The 15,744-nt window shown below is 39.9% G+C and overlaps 1 protein-coding gene across 5 annotated transcripts in view; it reads left to right on the forward strand.

Annotated features, from left to right (window-relative positions):
• Positions 1 to 15,744, forward strand: part of CYRIB (CYFIP related Rac1 interactor B) — a 75,682-nt gene that overhangs the window by 40,992 nt on the left and 18,946 nt on the right. For 4 of the 5 annotated variants that reach the window (XM_079301139.1, XM_079301141.1, XM_079301138.1 and 1 more), the window contains exon 3: positions 4,220 to 4,256. The exons of the other annotated variant lie outside the window; for it this stretch is intronic. The gene's annotated coding sequence lies outside the window, so the exon portion shown is untranslated. The remainder of the gene's footprint in view (positions 1 to 4,219; positions 4,257 to 15,744) is intronic. 5 annotated transcript variants of the gene reach the window in all.

The following is a 15,744-nucleotide window of genomic DNA, read 5'->3' on the forward strand; positions in this document are numbered from 1 at the left end:
TGAAAAATTTTATTTGAACACTAGACCTTCTGATACATTCACAGTCCATTTCTATCATTAAATTACAAATCTAAAACATGGTTTTGAGTGTAGCAAGTAATATTAGGTGCTGTGGCAGCATTGAGAAGTTGCACAGGATAGGGAAATATTTAATATAGCATGTGGACTTCTAAGATGCAATTTTTGCCTCACCAAGATAAATAAAGGTTAACGGAGAAGAAAGATTTGAGCTGGAGCTTTGCAGTTGGAATTCAAAAATGTGATTTTATAGCAAGCAACCAATATATTTATTCTTTATGAAGAACTGAGGCCACTTTGCAGTAGTGGTAGCCTGCTTTGCTAATCTTAGTCTCATATACAATTGCCCACCAGATAGAGACGAATCTTTGTCTGGAATCACTGATGTTAAACACCAGAGTTCACATCCATTTAGCATTGAACCATGGGTTCATCTGCAGATGCCCTGAAACTCCCTTTGAAATATGATCTTAGCAATGAATTATTTTTTATAGGTTAGACATCTGTTATTGTTACTGAAGTAAAAATCAAATTTTATTACTAAACATTTCTTAGTTTTCTCTTTTTATTACCCACAAGATGTGAAATGTATTTGACTTGTGGTTCTGTTTTGGACTGGGTTTTTATGTTTTAGTGTGTGCTTCTAAGGGTAACACATTTTTTAGAGCTGTCTCTGCAAACTTTATTTCAAGTCTGAAGCTGAACCAAGACAGAGCAGGAGCATCTAAAAATTGCCAGGACAGGTAGTCTTTGAGCTAGATCCTGTTATCTTCCATATCCAAGGGTGGTTAAGATTAATGAACTGAGACCATCTGTGCCATGGTCCACAGCTGGTTCACATGGATTTCAAGTTGGTGATGCTTATCTAGAGGAGTCCTAGTGCAAGCTTGAACTGCAAACTAGGAATTTAAGCATTTGCTCTGTCAAAGTAGCAGTCCATTGTGTTTTGAAAACAACTTTAGTCTGGGTGCCAAGTATTTCACATAGAGTACTTGAATCCTATGCAAACTTTTGCTAGTAAGTGTTGTAATCTTTGTCAAGTTAATACTTTCTGAAGTTCCCTGATGAGCTGAGATGCCAGTTGAATACACAGAAAGTAATTTAGATTTGTGGTGCAAAGCTGTTGTTAATTACTTTTTACCACTCGGTGTTTTCAGTTTTTAATAGGTAGAAGAACCTGAATGTTGGAAAGCCTGAAAAATCACCATTCTAGCAAATCATGACTGACAGTCACTGACAAGTCTATGCCTGAATGTAGAGGCTTCTTAATTAGTTCAGCCAGAGTTGGGCAGAAGACAGTGGTTTCATACTGGTTAGCTGTTCTCATGTGAAATCTGTTTTCACATATTGTTAAGCAGCATCAGTTCAATATGAGGTGGATGCCCAAAGCACAGGGCTTACTCAGTGGTTAGCTAGTTTTCATTGGGTTTTTATCCAGTTTCATTATTCACAGTGATGCCAATTTCACTTACTGCATCTTTTTTATCTGGGTACCATTTGACCTGTCTGCTACAGGCTTTTCCTCTAACAAACTGAATGATGCTTGATTTAGTTTCTGTTATGCTGCAGTTTAGATGATTTGCTGTCCCTCTCTGATGGCTCTAGACAGTTTTCCATTCTGGTTCTTCAATTGTTGTGACAATTCTTTGAATTTCTGTTGTAGTTGGCCTGAGATATTGGCATATGTTTTGGCATATTTCTGCTGTGGTGAAGTTAGGCTGCAATAAGGGAAGGGGTTGTGTGTTTAAATCAGAACCCTGGGATGGGATGCATTAATCTTTCTTCTGTTTGATGCCATGAGCTGTAAACCATTGAGTAAAGTTAATTTTCCTGCCCAGAACTTTTTTTCTCTGTAATGTAACATTAAACATTTGGCTACCTCAGAATCCCAAGGAATTGAAAAATGCTGGGTCTGAATTATTCATTTTTCACTACCTATTAATTTGTATAATTTGCATGTCTCATCTTGTGCCTATTTGTGGTATTTCTGTAGTAATCCACAGATCTCAACCTTGAGGATAAGTCAGAAGGAAGCTCAGAGGTTTTGCAGTTCCTTTATCCCAGCATGAAAACCCAAGTAGTGCACTTTGAACCTGAGAGAGTTGTTCCTTTGGAAACTCTTTTGTCTGAATTAAGGTGTACCCAAAGTGCAAAAATGAATTCTGTAAAGAATCCATTGCACCAATCACTTCACATCTATTTTAACGCATCTTTGCTGATGTTAGTCCCTGACTAGAGATCAGCAAGTCAATATCTTATCCATTTAGGCAGTGCTTTATTATATTGCTCAGTGCTAACCTCTGAATTTAAAATACTGTGATGTAAAGTCACACTATGTAAAAAAATCCAATATCTGTCAGCTTGCCAGTATAAACCAAGGGACAGCATCAGCAGTGCTCAGTGTGAGCTGTTTTGCACAAAGGCTTGTTCATAGGTACTGAAAGATAGAAAACCAGTTAATGGATTCCTGTGCTAACATTGTGCCTGTTATTGATGATAGTCCAGCTGACCTATAATTCTCAGCTTTCCTGGCTGCTTCCCTTTGCCTAATGGCTTTGCTTTCCTTCTGCCTTCATTACCACAAGAGTCCTACAAGGCTTTGTTAATTATTAACTTCCACTCATTCATTGAATCCTTCAGGACAAGCCACCTGAGCATCAGCACATTGTTCTTGCAGGTGGTGAGTGCTTGTGTCTCTATGCATTGTGTCCAGAAAGATGGAAGGAGCTGAGCAATGGTATTTTTTCTTTTTTTTTTTTAACCTAATAATTCTATCTGTTGGAAATATGAGTATTTCTGTAGTAATGAGCTAGTACCATTAGAGGACACTTTTTTTAAAAGTACCTAGACTAGCTGCTACAGTGGCTTTTTCCTTTCAGATTTATTTCTATAGTCTGCTCATTCTAGTGAATTTAGGCTTCTTGTTTTTGTTCATAGCTCAGTCCTATCTGAGTTTTCTTTCACTCTTTTTCAGGAAATTAGCTTCTTACAGTAGTGTTGGGTGGCACTTTGGTTTCAGTTTCTCTTTGCAATGTCAGTTGTGTTCAGCCCTGACCCACAGGGCATCAGCGATTCCAGGGCTTTATTTTTGATGTGCTGTCTCAAAGCACAAATTGAGCAGTCTCAAGCATGACTTGAGAATAGGTAAAAACCCAACCATATTTTAAATATGCCTAATGAGAGTGGGTGAGTTTTAGGGAATTGCAGCAGCTCCTGCAAAGACAGTGCTGTTAACCATGTTTTTGTCCTGAAGTACTGACTGTTGCTTATTTCTGAGAAAGGGGAAGCTGAAGTCAATGGGCAAAGGCAAAAGCAGCTGCTACCCAAACATAAGCCTGGTCAAGGGGAAAACTTATTTGTGGGAGTTTCATGCATTAGAATGAATGGAAAGTTAAATTTCTGCAGTCTGATGGTCATCTTTTTGCTTATGTTCAGTTCTCTGGGCTATGAAGAGTCATTCTCACTGTAATCTCCACTCTGCTTCTTGCCTGTGCTGCTGTGTATCTTCAGAGCCTTCCCTAGTTAATGTTACACTACTACTTCCTGTGAAGCTTTGAGTTACTGTAATACTCCATATCTTCTTCTTTAAATTGTACTATTAATGTAATTATTTCACCATGTTAGGATGGTGGCAATGAATGTATACAACACACTGAGGCTGTCCAAGAACACTAGTTTCCTTTGTTAAACAAATGGTTTTCAGTGGTGACTTGAAAATGCCTTCTCTGGAGTCAGCATGCAAGCCTTGAATTTTTTCAAGTGCACATTTGTGTGGTTGGATTAGAATCTTGTGGGATTTTCTTGTTAAAACAATATGAAATGTAAGTGGGATAGTTTGCCACTGGTATTTTATTGCAGCTTTGACTCTTTAGTTATTAAATTTATTCTGGAATATGTGTGTTTGTGAATTATCTAATATGGCAGCCTTTTTCCCTGGAAGCACATTCATTACCAAATAATGGCATTCCCTATTTATTTGTATGCCTACAGATAAAACACAGTTCTGAATTATGTTTTCTTAGCATTTTTTTAAAAGTCACAGTGGCATATGGATCCAGGACTATGTTTATGAAGTAGATATACAAGAACAGTATGTCTGGAACAGATGTGTGTTTGCTTTTCCAAGGTCACATTGCATTGCATTTAAGACTTTTGGTGTAAAAGAATTAATTTCCATAATCTCTTTTTTGTTTTAAAACAGACTGGAGGCCAAGAACAGAGTGCAGCACTGGCTGTAGGTAAGAATTAAAACTTAACCTGCTTGAAAACTGCTGACAAATAAGCCAAGTTGTAGTATGTTAAAGGACAGAAAATGGGACTCTTTCCTCATTAGTATTTTTTGCTCCAAGAACTTGTTTTCCCTCTTTTCCTTCAACTGTTGAAATTTGTGGTGTTTTCTAGGAGTCCTGATCCTGACTGAATTTATGCCTGTCTGTTTAAAGGTGCTAAGCCAGTCTGCAAGGGTTTGGTTTTTGCTTGCACAGGGCCTCACCACCCAGCCTGGTGGGGCTGATTTTGAAACTCTTCAGCAGAGTGATGTGAAGTCCCATTACTTCAAAGAAGGCATTTCCATTTTGCACAGAGCCAAAGTGGTTTGGCCACTTGTGTGAACTTACCCCTAGAGTACTGTGCAGCTTCTTGAACTATTTGAATGAAGAGATAATGTTTTGGTGGTTTTTCTCTCTGTCTCTTTAGTAAAGCTACTGTGTAGCTGAACCAGATCCCTTATGCCAGAAACCAGTGCTCTGAAGCAGCTTGTGAGACTGAAAAGGCAGCACATGCTCATGTGAAGGTGTTAGCTCTTAATTTTGTAACCTACTGCATACATTGTCTGTGTGCTTCATGTTTATTGTGCTTTGCCAACAGAGCAGTCAATCTTCTGTCACATTGGAAAGGTAATGGTACCAAATGTGAAGTAGGATTTGTTTCTTCCGTTTTTGATTAATCATCAAAAAGCCTTTGAATTCTGGGGAGCTGGTTAAATGGAGGAATTGTGTTATGGGTTAATCCAGGCTAGATGCCAGGTGACCACCAAAGCCTCTCTGTCACTCCCTTCTCAGTTGGAGAGGGGAGACAAAATACAACAAAAAAGCTCATGGATTGAGATGGGCAGGGGGAGATAATTCAGCATTTACTGTCACAGGCAAAACAGACTCAGCTTAGGAAAATTAGTTGAATTTATTAGCATTTGAATTAGAGCTCCTTCCCCCCACCTCTCCTCCCTTACTAGGCTGAACTTTATCCCCAGTTCTTTACCTCAGCCCTCCCTGCTCAGTCAGGGGAGATGGGGAATGGAGGTTCATCACTGGTTGTTTCTGCTGCTGCTGCTTCCTCCTCAGGGAGAGGAGCCCTTCCCTGCTCCAGTGTGAGATGTCCCTTCTGCAGGACACAGTCCTCCATAAACATTTCCAATGTGAGTCCTTCCCAAGGGCGACAGTTCTTCACAAACCGCTGCAGTGCTGGTCCCTTCCATGGGATGCAGTCCTGCAGAAACAGGCTGCTCCAGTGTGGGTCCTCCACAGGGCCACAGGTCCTGCTAGGAGCCTGCTCCACCATGGGCTTCCCACAGGGTTACACCTTCTTTGGGCATCCACCTGGATGTGCAGGATCCCCCACAGGCTGCAGGTGGATCTCTGCTCCCCTGTGGTCCCCTATGGGTTGCAGACACAGCTGCCTCAACATGGACTGCACCACAGGCTGCAGGGGAATCTGCTGCAGTGTCAGGATCACCTCCTCCCTCCTCTTCCTCATTGGCCCAGGTTGTCTCCACCATATTCTTGGTGTCTCTCATGTATTTTCACTTTTCTCTGCCCACAGTTAATTCTGTGCCATAACTTTTTTTTTCTTGTTAAATACATTATCCCAGATGCAGTATCACCATCTGTGATAGGCTGGGCTTTGGCCTGTGGTGTGCCCATCCTGGAGCTGTCTGGCATTGGCTCTGTCAGACATGAGGGGCTTCTGGCAGCTTCCCACAGAAGTCCCCCACAGAGCTCCCCTGCTACCACAGCCTTGCCACACAAACCCAATTCAGTTTGTCATCAGTTTTGTCAACAGGAGTAGAAAACATTTTCTAGTGCTGTCTTCAAAACTATTTGAATCCTCCACTCCAAATTAGGAATATACGGCATACAGATATGTTACTGAAGTAATTTTCTTTATTTTAGTGCATAATCCATGCTTTAAAATACTTTGCAGAATTGCAGTTTGTGATAAAGTGTCACATTTTTGTCATTCTTTGGAGAGTTTATGATATTGTTGGTTCAGGTCCACACTCCTTCTTGCTTGTGTCTCTGGGTTAAGGAATGAGTCTAGGAACTGGGCAAGCAAACAGCAATATTTTCTAAATCTTTAATAAGCTAATGGAAGAACATCCAATGGTAGCAGTAGTAGTACCTTTTTTCCTTTAACAACTTTTACTTGCAAAGTCCTTGAGGGTATTGTTAAAGCTGCACTTGGAACTAGTACAGACTTCTAATTAACAGCATTGTGTGGATTTGCAAATTATACCTTATAAAAGTCACTAAAGTGACTCACCATCAAGTGACTCAGACCATGTGTCCATCTAGGCAAGTCCAAGCTCCAGGATCACCACCCTTCTTCCCTCTGTATGTGTGCACTTGGTTTTGCATATCCTTTCACACCTTCCACTTATTCCTCTACCAGAGCAGTGCTGCTTCTGCTCAGGGATGTGAGAGTCATACAGAAAAACTAGGAAAACTCAGGGTGCATTGCTGGGAATGACACTGCCTGCAGGAAGAAAAATGCTGTTCAGCAAATGACTACAGCACATGGCAAATAACTTCTACTTTCTTTGTAGAGACTGAACCAACAGTGTTTCAGGGATTGTTGGGAGAATGTTTGTAAGTCAAGGTGGTGTGGTGTCACTTCAGCAAAAGCTGGGGTGTCAGACTCCTGGTGCTTTCAACTTCTCCAGCTATGCCAAGACAAAGTTAGCTGCCAGGTGCTTGACAGGATTGTAAATCAACAGGGGATCACCAGTGTTCAGAGTTGGGAGGGACTGGTAAACTCTACTCAAGCAACATGTAAAGAACTGGAGACTATGGAAAAGTTTGGTTAAGTTTTAAAAGATGGGAAAAACTGAACTAGATGTTGCTGTTGAATAAGGTTAAAACTTGAAAAATAGCATAATATTCAGTTAAACCTGAACGTTTGTGTGACCAGGTGCTTAAGAAATAGTAGGAACAGGGATACCATGTACTGTGGTTCTTCTAGTATGTATTTTCAGATGGAATATTTTTCAGTGCCAGATGTGATTATTAGATGTGTTCAATATTCCTAATGTCTTTCCATTCTGCCTGTGTACCTAGTTTTCCCCAGGAACTGCTGCAAACTTCTTGTGAGAGGAGATGGGATGGACCTGTAGAACTCACAGATGGACCACTGCAGAAAATCATAACTCTGCATGATATTCTGTGTATTTGTTACTGATATTAATGGATTTTAGGTTGTATAATATCATTGAGGAGTAGTAAATGTTTCTCCATATTTCCAACAGGTGGATGAGAATGAATTGTCTTATAATACCTTAGCCTTACTTGGGTACCTTTTGTTTGATTTAAAACTTAAAATAAAATTTGAGATGATGGGAGAAATGGAAAATGGGATTAAAAATTACCATATTTGCACAGCTTGAGACATCTGGACCAGTGGGGTCAGGTGGACTTTTTTTTTGTTTAGCTGGGATTTTTTTAACACTTGCTTTCCAACAAGAAAAACTATCCAGGTTCAGTAAAAGTAGTTGGTGGTCTGTCTTTTGAGGCGATCTGAAGAAGTAGCTGGATGTAACAAAGATGGCTGTAGATCCTTGATCTTGCAAGGAGTCACTTTTGAAACTTCAAATAAATAAAAAACCATATAGAGACCAGTTTTATCCCTCTGCCCTGCCTAATGCCTGTCTGTTTGTTACTGTTTCTGAAAACAGATGGGATGGGTAGGAGCATCATCCTGCTACTCATCCTCTGTTGTACCATCATCATCTTGATGTGCTTCATTAGCCTTCTGTATCCTGCAAACATACTGTGTCTATGTCTCTGAAAAAAGAAAGTCCACAGAATAATCAGAAATCTATCCTGAAATATGGAAGCCTGCCTTTCCAGATCTATGATTTGGAAGGCCATAGACCTTCATTTCCTCCTTGGTATTTCAGAGCTGCTCTGTCACTGAACTGAATTCTCAGTCAGTGTCAGGTTCATACACAAGATTTGTGGTTCAGCACTGTGACATTCCAGTAGGACTCCCTTGAGATGGAATATGTTGATGGTTATTTATATTCATCCATTTGATGAGATAATTTGTCATGACATCATTAGTGCAGAATTGCAAGCCAAGGCACTGAAGGGATGCAATATTTTTGGGAGTGAACTTGCAGAAAACATTTTGCCTGAGTGTTGCAGAGGGCTGTGGGTGCCTGTACTCCTTGTCCTGGTGCATTAGATGGCAGCACTGCCAAGGCTGTGGGATCCTCAGTGCATCTTCACCCAGCTGTGATACTGACACGTGTGGCAGTCTGATAATGGGAGTTCAGCTCCTCTGAAGGAAAACCCTTTCCAAATCCAACTAGGCTGGAAGAGGAGTGCTGTTCCACGTATGAAATACCAACTAAAAAATAGCACATTGGCTGGACTAGTTAGGAATTGAAACATGCTACTTTTTTAATATTTAGCTAAAACTTGCAGGTTTTGTTTTTGGGATTTTTTTTATTTTTAGTTGGGGTTTTGGTTTTTTTCTTTATACAGAAGTGATTGCCACAAGAAGGACTTACCATACAAATTATTGTTGGGTTTGCTTTGGTTTTTTTATTTGAGACGAGAGCTTGAGGGTTCTTAAATTATAGGCTGACATCCTGGAAATATGCAATTTTCTTAGTAATGTGGTAGTATAGCAGAGTCCTAAAGCCATGCCATCTTTTGTAGGGTGAGCAGCTTTTCTCTAAAGGAATAAAAAAAGTGTAGAACTGCCACAGCTCTTACTAAATGGCTTTTCTGTATCTTTAGTAGCTGGTAGAAACGTACCCAGTTTGCTGCAGGATGAGGCGGGTGCTGAAGGCAGGGTTTGGGCAGGACAGGCTGGTCCCAGCTCTGGTCCCTGGGATGCTGCTCCAGCTCCCTGGCTGGAATTTCCCGGTAGGGCAGCGGCCTCTGCTGGGCAATGGCAGCGCTGCAGGAGCGCTGAGGACAAAGCTGAGTGGGAATTGCTAAATTGCCTTCCACTGGAAATGTCCCTGAGCTGAAAAAGATGGGTTTTCCCCATGGCTGCAATGTAATGGAATTAAAAAAAAGCATTTTGCAGAATTAAGTTAAAGTACATTGGGCTTGTGTCCCTTTGAAAAAGGAAAGCGTAATTAATTATTTTTAAACCCCAGATTCATGCTTGGAAAAATTGTGCATTTACTTGTTGAAGGGTAAATCAGAGCAGATTTCTGGAGCACAGTCTCTGCCCTGTTCAATACAAGTTCTGTTTTAAAAACAAGCGTAATTCTTCCAGACAAATTGGGTTTATTCCAGACTTGTGTGAGCATGCTTAGTTATTTTATTGCATCCCCTGTCAAATAGGTTATTCAGTGTCAGCTGTGCGTCTGAAATGTTCCCAAATTAACAAGGCTCTAAGACTACATCTAAAGAAACTGTGTATTCTTCAGTGCCTTTCTCTTGGTTTCGTCTAAGAGGGAAAATGGACTGAATAAACACTCCTCTGACCATACTTTACAATTCTGGTTTTGAGGAATGCGAGTCTATTCACTAGTCTGTTTTCCCTGGCAGACATCCATCCTCCTGATATGACAAGTTTTGAATTCAGTTTTGTTCTGAAGGAGACTTTATAGATGATGTGTGAGCTCAAAAAAAAAAAATAAAAAAAACCAACAAACCCCAACCCAAAACAACTTCAGCTAAAACAGGTTATTGTATAAAGTCAGTTTAGCCAAATGAATTGACATCAGAGGCAGCTTCAAACAGCTTTTCAGTGGTCTGAATACTTACTTTCCTGTACAAAAACATTTCCTAACTGGCTGCATAATTTGTTTTTTCCACTTTTCAGATAAGATGCTAATGATTGAAGCTCCAATAATTCAGTGATACAGGCTGTTCTAGGGGTTTTTGAAGGGGATTTTTGGCCTGCATATATTTTACTCTTCTTGTGGTTTGGTTTGCAGTCCCTGATTTGTGGCCACTGGGTGTCAGCAGTGCAGAGCCATGTGCAGATCTGGGCATGGGTTTGGACTGGGAACACTGTCCCAAAAGTGTCTGTAAAAACTGCTGAAGCCTTAATGCTTGCTTGAAAAACATGTCCATCAATGAAGTAAAACTGCATGTTATATGTAGAACTGGCACTGGCTCTGGCACTTCACTCATATTTGATTCAGCACGTTTACACATGTAACACAATTTAAACTGTTACCTTTAATATTAGTGATGTTACTAAAGCTGTGATGAATTCTGAAAATGAAACCAGCTTATCCAAAACAAAGCTTGTTTCAAGCCAATGGCACCAAGATTCTTCTTCCTAAATCTAAGGATGATAATGAGTGATAGCTACTATTTTTTTTTATTGACTCTATTTATTTTCTGTTATGTATATTGCTTTGGAATTTTATATGATGGCATATCTTTATTGCTTTAAAACACCACTAATATCAATAGATGAAATTATAATGTGTCAGAAGGCATCTCTACTGCTCTAGCACTATTCAGAAGAGAAATAAATATGCATTAGTCTAGGAAAAAAAAAATAATTTGTATCTGGGGAGAATGTTGCAGCCATCAAAAAAAAAGTGATTCCTGCAGTGCATGTTACCAGGCTGTTTCCATCTCTGCAGCAGTCTCTAGCATTTCAGGTTGAGGGCAGGAATGTTGTCACTGGTTGTGAGGCTTTGCTGCCTCATTGGCAGAGGAAGGCACACAGGATCCCATAGGCTGCCAGCCTCTGATGCCATGTGTTGCTAAGGGCTGCCTTGCATTCAGCTGATGTGGGCAGACACCTATCTGCTGCCTCATTGCTTTTTTGCTTTTTTTTTTTTTTTTTTTCCTTCTCCCTGTTCATGGCTAGATACTGTTCAATAAGCCTTGAAACAGGCTGATAGGATAATTCATCTAGAAAAACAGTGTAGGGAGACATTCAGGAAGTGTTTTGTTTATGTAGTAACATTGCAAATGTTATAACATTCTACTTTAATGCTAGACTTTTAATGCTATGCATGTTTTTTGCTTACTGTTTTGCCAAAATATCTCTGAATTGGTGGTTTATGGCATATTTACATGACCAAATGAAAATTCAAAACTCAAATTCTAGGAACAAAATGTTTGTTGTTTATTTAGATGTGTTTTCCATATAGTGTTGTGCTTAACTACATGTGAGATTTTCAGGGAGTGCCATTTTCATACTGCACATTTTAGTATTGGGAATAGCCTATGCATATCCAAAAGGTAAGCTGATGTTTTCTTGAAGCAGATTTTCTTGAGGGATCACATAAAATTTTTTTGATCTATTTATTTAGCTGTTTTTTTAAAGTATTGAAAGCATATTATTCTTGCAATAGAACAAAAACCCAACAGAAAATATCACTTATTTATATCTTTGTAGTGTTTTGCCTGTAATGAGAGTAAGTTCTCCAGCTGCTCACTAGTTGCAAGCAATATCTTTTTTAATGCAGTTTTCCTTCCAGGTGTGAGAGAGGAAATTTCTTTAGTGCTCAGATGAATTTACTTGCATTGTATATTCCTATTGCATTTCCCCTGGGCTTAGCCCAAGGGGGAGGGGGGCACTGAAATGTGTTGGGATGTTTTCCACAGGAAGGGCATGCGTGCAAGGCTTGTTTTGAAAATATGCCTTTGCTTTCCGCTTGTCTGATCAGGACTCCACACGCAGCATCATCCAACCCCATAAGGCTGTAATGGGCCAAATCATCCTAATCCAAAGTGGCATTCCGTATGTCTTCCTCTACAAGTAGGTCAAGTTTAAGCCATGTTCCTGGCTTGTGCTCTGGTTTCCCATAACCTGCTCCACGTGGCTGGACTATTGTGCTGGAGTGCAGAGCATGCCAGCAGGGGTTCTGGGCAGCCTCACAGGGACAGGCAGTTTTTGGACAGACTCGAGTATTTTTGTTCTGCTCCGATCTCGTGATATTGCATTTGTGGCAGGAGAACACTTCAGTGGTTTAAATGTGTGCTTTTACTGAGTCTTAGGCTGTTAGTTTACCTCATGAGTTTCCTCTGGACACTGCACATAAAATTTTAAATTCAGTAATTCCTCTGGGAGTGAAATTGGTTTGCAGGTTTTGAAGTGTACTGTATTCTGAATGAGAATACCAAATAAAATTGGATAGAGGGTGATGCTCTGAACCTGTGGAAAATTCTTCAGGCTGGACATGAGAATATTTTAATGTTAGTGATTGCAATATTCAGAATTGTTCTTGATCAGGATTACAGCTTCAGTGTTCACTTTTTTCCATTTGTTCTGGAAGAGTTGTGGGTTAAAAGGTGGGTTAGCACCCCCAGAGGTGACCTCCAATCAGTGCTCTGAGTCAGCTATTCTCCAAAACACACCCCAGCTACAGGACATCAGAATGAACAGCAGGGCCTGCTGATGGTTTTGGTTTTCATACAGGCTTAAGTCTTTCTTGAGCTGGAGCTGATTGATGTGGCAATGTGCTCAACAAGGGTGCAGTAAGTGCTGGGAGATGTTCTTGATTCGGCAGCTGGAGCTCAGTGTCAGGGCTGCCTAACTGGAACCACGTCTGACTTTCTAAACCAGTAATTGTACTTAGTTCAGGTGAAGTTCTGGACTTGCAAGGAACTTGTGAGAGAGTTTGGTAAATTAATACTGGCTGGGCATGCCACTGTGTGGTTAATTAGCAAAGTAATTCACAGAACTTCCAGAACGCTGGTGTTGCTTTTACAGGACATCAAATAGAGAAGAGGTCACTGAAGCTAAATGTCAGTAGCTGGATTTGTAGGCTGCTTTTTATGCTATGTGCAAATTGTCATCATCTTTAGTCTTAGAGCCAGTAGCAGTCCTTCTTTCATGTGTTTTGGGTCCAGAAATATTGCAAATGATGGGCCATCTTGAACAAAACGAGAATCTCTAGTAAATCTTTTTCTTATCTGTCAGGGCCTGATGCAGCTCTGAGCTAGGTTACTTTACTCTAGATTAGTCCAGATATTCTGCTGACACAGCACCTTCTCTGAAAGGTCAGATTTCCTTTTCCTTTATGTGGTGTTCCCTCTGAGTACAACAGGTCAATTCTGCCTGCTGCTCAGCTATGCCTTCTGAAGGGAAATAATGTACCAAATGAAGGACCATCTAACTTAGCTGTGGCATATTGACCTGCAACTGCTTCCATGAATCTGGGAAGTCCCACAGATGGCACCATGGTCCTCTTTCTAAAAGGTTATTTCACAGCTTGAGAAGGGAGTGCTTAGCTTTGCCAGAAGAGTAGGTTCTAACCTTTTTGCTCTTGCATTCATTACCTGGAATGCTAAGCTGAGAGAAAGCATCCTCCAAAAAAGTGCTAGAGAAATTACATCTTCTCAATATCTATCTAAATTGAGTTTTCAAGCTCTCCATAGCCTGAAGTCTTTTTGGATTGCAGATGGGAGAAAAAATTGCTTTCACAGTTCTTAAAACACATCAGGTCTTCCAGTTTTAAGGAATGCTTGAGATCCTTGAATAAATGTTACAGCTTCTTGAATTAAATTTCAAAAATACTGGGTTTGTCCAGTTTCAGCTAGATTTCCATGCGCTCTATAAAATCTGAATATATAGACTGTTTTGCTGCTAAGAAGGCAAATGTGATTGAACATCTTGTGTTGTAAAACTCTGATATGACTAAAATTTGTCAAGATTTTTTCGGTACAATGAACACATGAGGGGAGAATTTTGTTGGGAGCTTCATTACAAACAAGTGTTCAAGCAGCTTTGTGTTCATGTAAATTGAAATAGATTCTTATAGCACATCTTGTCATCTTGCTGCTGTCATAGTTGAATGAATCCATTATCATCAATTTCTCTTCTTTGCTCAGGGAGGCTCTTCACTGAGCTCTTACCTTTAGATCAGTTGCATCTTCTGATTGAACATCCCATTCACTGTTTCATTGTACTGCCAACGTTTTTATTATGCTTCTCTATTCATTAAACTTAACTCCTGGAAAAGAAACCATATATTCTTCCTGGCAAACTTTCCAGAGGAATGAAGGTATTTGTATTGCAAAACCAAGTCCCCAACTCCCTACTCGTATTAGGAGGTGGTAGGTGCTCAGTGAAACAATCTGTTCTGCAGTGCCTGTGTGCTCTCCTGTGAGCTTAGCTTCAAAATATCATAAGCATGCCCCTACTCTGACCTTCACAAGTAATGTTATCCAATATTTAAGCCACGTGCATGAGCCTGTAAACTCTTAGGAGACTGCTTAATATCAAAACAAAGGCAAAACCTACACAGAGGCATTTTTTTGAGATATGGAAAATATTTTGTTGGAGGAAGGGATGGTGCAGCTGAAGCACAGCAGAAATTGCAGGTACAGGAGTTCTCTTTAGTTCATTGGCATTATTCACTGCCACGTGTTTGCTGCTTGTTTGTTAATGTAGAAGTATGTGATATGCTGTTGTGAGGTTGAAGTTTGGTTTTTAAATCTGGATCTGTAAACTGGATCACCAACATGCAGCTTCTACTTCTGGTATTTTATTGGCCCTGTTGAAAACATTTGTTTAAGGATGCCTCTGCTCCCCAACAAGAAGAACATTCATAATCTGGAAAACCCTGAAATAAAGTGGTTTATTCAGTCCTGTGTTACAGAACATGCTTGAGAGAGATGGAAAAGTAATTTTTCTGCTTTCTGCTGTTGCCTGTTTACACAGCACTGGTGCACATGTAGCTTTAAAATAGTTTGCTATGCTATGGGATAGAAGATCCTGGAAAAGCTGCCTCTAAAGAACCATGTTTTAGTGGATTAGTTTTCAAGAAGAGTCTCAGCTGGACACCCTAATTTTAAAATTCATTGAATTAATAGATGCTTTTCACAGGCTGAGAAGTCTGATCTGAATTTCCAGGAAATAAATTCAAATTGTTAAGAAGCAAGTCTTGCATTTCCTTGAGTTTCAGGGAGAAGGCTGAACATGTGAAAAAGCCAGCATCCACCTCCTGATGAAACTCTGTGCAGTCCCCTGTGGTCACCTGGGTTACACTCAGAGTCACTGTGCTAAAATTGGATTCTTGGCAGTCATTTGGTCGTTCTGTAGAAGCTGTTGGAGCAAAGACTTATACTTTTTTCAGCAATTTGGGATTAATTGCCCCTTCCTTCTCAAGCTTTGTCTAATTGCTGCATCTTGCAGATCCCAAAAAATAAATCATATGCTGTTCTTAGTTTGACCAAGAAATCTGTCAGCACAGGTTCTGAAAATTTGTTTTGCCAGACAACTTGTTTAGAGTTCACATTGCTTCAATTTCCTTGACTCCTAATAAAATAATGATTCCTGGTGTCATGCTATTTCCATCCAGATAAATATGATTCTTCAGTAAAGGTAAAAAAAAAAGGTAAAAATCAGGAAAAGGTAGGGCATATACTGGTTGGTTGGTATCGTTAGACCAACCAAATCAATTCAAAAATTGATTTTTTTTATATCTTGTGCTTGAATCTAAATGTCAGATTGTTGATGGTTATTCTTAAATAATTTGAGATGAGATTTTTGGGTGTGTATTGCTTGTCTTGCAGT

The sequence above is a fragment of the Erithacus rubecula genome (assembly GCF_903797595.1).
Source record: "Erithacus rubecula genome assembly, chromosome: 3".
Taxonomy (NCBI): domain Eukaryota; kingdom Metazoa; phylum Chordata; class Aves; order Passeriformes; family Muscicapidae; genus Erithacus; species Erithacus rubecula.